We start from the raw sequence: 5915 nt of genomic DNA on the forward strand, positions 1-5915 counted from the left end.
TTGTCCTTCAAAAGGAAGAAGCTGGGGAAAAAACTGGGGGGGAGGAGGGGCAGGCTGTTCTGGGGAGGTAGGAAGTTGGCTGCTTTCCGAGGTCCCTCCTGCACTCGCCAGAGAAATGGCGGCTCCCGGAGGAGCAGGGACACCCCAAGGGACGGGGACAGCAGGGACAGGCTCCTGCGGGGACACCCTGTCAAGGGCAGCAACAGGGACAAACCCCAGAGCAGCACCCAGGAAGGGGAGAAAAAGGGGGGAGGGAGACGCAGCATTGTGGGGGCCATGGCACAGCACCTCTGCAGGGTGCTCAGCCTCCCACCAGCTCCTTCCCAGGCCCTTGGGGAAGGGGCTTGCTGCTGCCCTCCTCTTTTAAAGGCCTTCTCTCCTGGCTTGCCATGCAATTCAGGTGGGCAGGCGAAGGCTGGGCTGTTTAACCCCTTCCCACCTGGCAGCCTTGGCACACCAGCCTGGGGCTGATGCTATGGCCTCTTTGAGTGCCCTCAGCCTCTGCTTCGCCCTCCGGGTCCCCCAGCACCATCCTCCGCTCCTCATTCCTGCTGCCCTGCGGGGTGCTCAGAGCCATCCCGGCCACCGGGGACGGATCCTGCCCGTGTTGTCACCTCCCCTCGCTTTCCCAGCTGCTGGGGCTGAGATGCAATGAGTTTGTGCGTCCTGCTGCAGGGCAGCCACCAGCACAGCAGACCCCGGGTGACACCTCTGCGCGCAGTCGCCTCGGAGGGGCTTGACAACACGTCTGCCCCGAACCCACCCCACTCTCATGTTTCTGAGATTTCTCCCCCCACCGCCCTGTGTCCCCAGCTTCATCCCTGCGGGGAGAGGCCCAGCAGCCTCGCAGGGACGGTCCCGCAGGTCCCACCGGGATGGCTTGCGGAGCTGCTGGGTTGGGATCAGCCCCGGAGGAGCCCGGGCAGGGCAGCGGGCAGGACATCGTGGCTGTTATCGCTGCAACAACCAACCTTTCTCCTGGAAAAGGGAGCGACTCTGATTTCTTTGCTCTGCGGGCTGACGGTCACACCTGGTTTTACAGCCAGGCAAAGGAGAAGAAAGAAGCAATTCTGTTTACTTAGGGAGTAATTAATATCCCAGCTCCTGGCATGTACAGAGGCAGCAGAAACCTCCCCCACAGCTCACGGGGAGCAAGGCTTTGCAGCCCTTTATTATTTCATTATCAGCCGGGCAGGATTAGGAGGGCGGGTCAGGGAACAGTGCCCGCTTTAAGCAGGTTTAGCTCCTTTGAAAAGGTTTATCCAGGCTCAGTCTCACTTGCTGGCTGCGATGCAGTTATTTGCTGAGCAGAGGGGTTTGAGTAATGTTGGGGGGGAGCGGGCAGGGGGTCGTGCATTTTTAATAGCAAAAAGTGGTAAAGCCCAGCAGGGAAAACCTGGGAGGTTCCTTTACCAGGAACTGGCTTTATTTGTTGAATTTCAGCTACCAAAGAGGGCAGTTTCTCAGCTCTGCCAAGACCCACATCTCTCCCTGGAGAAAACCAGAGCCTCGGTGCTGCTCTGTGCACGCCGGGGGGGGCTTTGGGGCGGTTTTTTTCATGGGGCCGACACGGCGCTGGGGCAGGACAGCCATTGCAGGCAGCTTCTTGCAGAGCTGGATGAAGTTTTGCCCTTTATCCTTTACCCAGTTTCTCCCTGGAACTCTGGGTGGGGTGGCCAGAGTGCACCGATCCCAGCCCGGCAAGGAAAGGGGAGCAGTGGGAACTACGGCAGCAAATCCCTCTTCTTCTTACCCAGGCCAGAAATGGCAGGCGGTGGTGGGACGCTGTGTCCCCCATAATTCTGCCCCAGGGGTGCTGCCCGCAGGTGCTGAGCATCGCGGTGGGGATCCTGCTCACCCCGGGATCAGGATCAAGCCTCCCAGGCTGGCCGGCGGCAGCCCAGCCAGGTGGTTTGCATTGCGGCCTCTGACTCACCTCCCAAAAATGCCTGCGCTCACATCATGGCAGGAAACCACTGCTGGGAAGTGGTGAAAATCCTGCAACGGCCTGAAATTTGGCTTCCCCCCGCAAAGGGGGAGGTCAAACGGCAGCACTTCGGCCTCAATCCCTCTGATGCCAGGGCTAGTCATCAGGGTGACTTTTCGGCTGAGTGAGCAGTGCGTGCGGTTGCTCCAGACTCAGCAGCCTCTCATGGGGTGTTTGGGAGCGTTTCCCCTGAAGAGGCCTGACCTCAGAAACATTTCTGAATAAATCGTCAGCTGGGAGGAATGAGCCCAGCTTGCCGGTGTTGCCCAGGGCTTCCAGGCAAGCCCTGTGGTCCTGGGCCGTGCCGGTGGCCGCTGAGAGCTCAGCCAAGGGTCAGGGACGGGTAGCAGCCCATGGTGGGTTGCAGAGCCTGGCTGTGATTTAGGAGTTGCCGTAGCCCCCAGCTCCTCGGAGCCTGAGAAACCTCCTGGGTCAAGCCCTGGACCCCATGTGAAGCCGGGATTGTGGGCGATGCCTGCTGCCCGTGGGTCACGGGGACAGAGACGGAGGGTGCAGTCACTTGCCAGAGTCCTGCAGCAAATCGGTGGCAGACCCAAAACCTGCGTCCCGGCTCGTGCGCCTCAGGTGGGATGCAATCCCAATTGCTCTCCTCCAGGAGATACCTCTGTAATTTCTGTCCCCTCCTGCTCAGTGCTGGTCTCCTGCGTCGGCACCGGCATCTCCCTGGGGAGCTGCAGGGTGACCGGTCCCTGCGAGCCCCGGTGACTGGGGGCTGAGAGGGGCCGAGCCGCAGTCCCCGGGCTGGGTCTGTCCTGAAACGGCTCCGTCTCCGCACCGGCTGCTCCCGCAGGCGCTGGCTGGAAAGTTCCCACTGCTGCAGTTGGTGCCTGTCCCCCTGCCAAACCCTGCAGCCCTGCCAGCCCCAATGCAGCGCAGAGCCGCGCTATTTCTGGCTCCACCTTGAGACATGTACCTTCAGCAGTGGGAACGATGCTAAAAGAGATGGATCTGGGATGAGTGTATCCCGTTCCCGTCCCCAGGTGGCTGCCAGCAGACGTGGTAGAGCGGGCAGGGATCTGGAGGAGCAGCGTGCCTCAAAGCGAAACGCTGCAGTTCATCCTGCAGCAGAGCCATGTCCTCTGCACGCCTCCTCCGGGGCTGCCTGCCGCTGCTGTGTAGGCAGCAGGAGCCTGAAATCCGGGCCTGCCCTGGCACAGAGAGCCTCGGGTCCGTGCTGCAGCCGGGATGCATCAGCCAGGGGTGGCAAAGGGTTATGGCAGGGCCGGGAAGCCCCCAGCCTCTCTGCTTTCTTCCCCCAGGACGTGCTCCCGGAGGGAACCAGCTCCTCTAGAAGCAGGGGGACAGGAGCAGGGAGAGCCTGAGGGCAGGAGGGAGCTGAAGGGGTGTTTAATTGCCATATTTAACACTTGGCTTCTTGCACAACTCAAGGCAAACCTTGTCTGCTGCTTCTGCCTCAGTTTCCCCAAACACAGAGCATCCATCACCTTCTCTAGTGAGCCTGGGGCACAGCGCTCCGGACGTACGAGCCTTCTCCCCCAGATGACGTCTGTGGGGTCTGGGGTAGCCTGCGAGCCGTCCCAGGACAGGAGTTTGAGGGGTGTTTGCTCTTGAAGGGAGCCTGGTGGCCTCTGTGGTCACGGCTGGACCGGACACCCTGTGCCCTGGGCGAGCCCCCTTTGCAATAAGAAAGGAGGTGGAGGGATTCACCACCGGCTGTCCCCACCAGCACGCTGGCTCCATGCTGCATCCCTGTGCCACGTCCCTGTGCCGCCGTCCCACACGCGTGGCCTCCGCGGCGCTGGGCAGGCAGGAATGGAGCAGATAAGGACAAACCCAACGGGCAGATGCCTGCCCACGGCGTGGGAGCCCTGGCTGCTGAGCACCCTTCGGGCTGCCAGTTGGGTCAAGGGAGCTCATTAAGGCTCCCGTAATTAAGATAGTCCCAAACGACTGTTTATCAGCACTGAGCGGTGACGGAAGCGATCCCACTTCTGCATTAGACATCGCATCTGGAGGCAAACAAGTGGACGGCTGCGGAGAGCAAAGTGACCCGCGCGGGGCTGGTGGTGGGCACTGGACTGGCCGTGGCGCAAAGCGGGCATCTGCCAAGGGTGGCACGGCATCGGGACGGGCTCACGTGAAGTCCCCACAGAGCAGCACCAACACGGAAAAGCTCTGCCTGAGTATGATGTGCCATCACGGAGGCTGAGATTGTGCTGGTCCCATTCCCCATCCAAGAATAACCTGGCTGCAGCCCCTTCATCTCCCTGCCCCGGGCATCCCTCCCCATGGGCATCCCTGCGCTAAGCCTTCCCGTGCCCAAGTTCTGCAGCATTGCCGGCTTCGACAGCTCGCGATGAAGCCGCTCTCAGCCCCTTTCCCCAGCCCACAGCACGGCCGTGGCCAGTGGAGCCCAGCCGGGCATTCGACTCCTATTTAAAGCACAGGCAGGCAGGGTGAGGGGGATCCCTGCGGCAGAGAGTCACGGATGGATGTAGCGTGGCGAGGACAGAGCCCAAAGCAGCCCCATCGCCCCGTGACACCTGCCGGGAGCAGTATGACAGCTGCTCTCACATCCTCCTACCACGTCTCGTGCCTTCCTGAGCGGAAATTGGGAGTGGGTTAGTCACCGAGAAGGGTGAGCAGCAGGTCAGGACGCTGCATTCCCCAGCATGCAGCTATTTCCTCCCATGACACCTTGCTGAGGACCTCGGGGCTGTTTACAAACGCTGGACCGCAGCACGGCAACGGCCGGGGAAACGGCTGTGCCCAAATCTCATCCAGAATCAGCTGCGGGTGCTGTGGTTCCCCAGCCGAAAGCATCAGCCAGCAAATGGCTGGGAGCGGGTTTTGCCCCACCTCCCCCTCTAAGCATCTCTTTGAACCCATAGCGCCCAGGGAGGTCTTTTTGGAAAGCGCGATGCTCCAGATCATGGCACCTTGGCTCTCATTTTAGGTCACTCTGGGAAAGCAAGACTTCACCACGTTATCCGCCCAGCTGGTCATCCGGCACCCTCCCTGCAATTTTTGGCCAGTTCCAGCGGGTTTAAGCGGGGACAGAGGGCTGAGGGCTCACCACTAATTAAAGTGCTGTAAGTGTGAAGAGCGATGCCTTCCTGAGGTGCAAGCTCAAGGTTACGGGGTCTCAGGCTGCTGCCAGCCCAGCAGCACGCGGCGTGAGAAACCTGCAAGAGCATTGCCACGAAGGGTGGTCTGAGCGATGAGGAAGGGGCGAGGAAGGCCCAGGGGAGGTGCAGAGAGGGACTGGGGCACCTCTCCGCCTGCCTTACCATCCCCACGGCTCTTGTCCGAGTGCTTACCACCCGCTTCCCCGTGCAGAGGCTCAGCTCTGCTTTGGTTAGAGCCTCAGGAGAGCAAAGGGCCAGCTGGAGCGTGTGGAGCGGAGCTACATCCATGGGGAATTGGTTGGCAAAAAAAATCTTTGTTGAGTTGGGCCAGACCTCCTGGAGCCCAGCAGGCCCTTGGGAGGGTGAGGTCAGTCCTGTCATCATCAAAAGATGCTGTCAGTGATTTTTGCCAGCTGCCGCGGGCATGGAGTGGCTCCCAGCCGTGCTGGCACCCTCCAGGCAGGTCCCCCGGGCTCCGTCCCCAGCACTGTGTGCCCCGAGGTGGGGTCCCCAGCACAGCCCACCTCCCTCCATGGGGCTCGCTCCATGCCCATGGCACCCTCCAACCCACACAGATACCTGATGGCGAGCCACCAGCGACGGGCAGGACATCGTCCCCCTCCATCCTCTCTCCTGGAGGTGTCCCCCGCCGGCTGCCTGCTGTCCTCAGCCCTCGCCATGCCTTGATTTCTCCAGGCACCCGCTCCGCTCCTCTCGCCCTGTCCCGGCTAGAGAGAGGCAGAAATGGTGTTAAATGCTGTTCAGCCCAGCGTGGGGCTCGAGGGACTCGAGCAGGGGCTGTCGCCCTGCCAGCGCCG

The sequence above is a fragment of the Aptenodytes forsteri genome, unplaced genomic scaffold, assembly GCF_000699145.1.
Source record: "Aptenodytes forsteri isolate BGI_AS27 unplaced genomic scaffold, ASM69914v1 Scaffold243, whole genome shotgun sequence".
Classification (NCBI taxonomy): Eukaryota; Metazoa; Chordata; class Aves; order Sphenisciformes; family Spheniscidae; genus Aptenodytes; species Aptenodytes forsteri.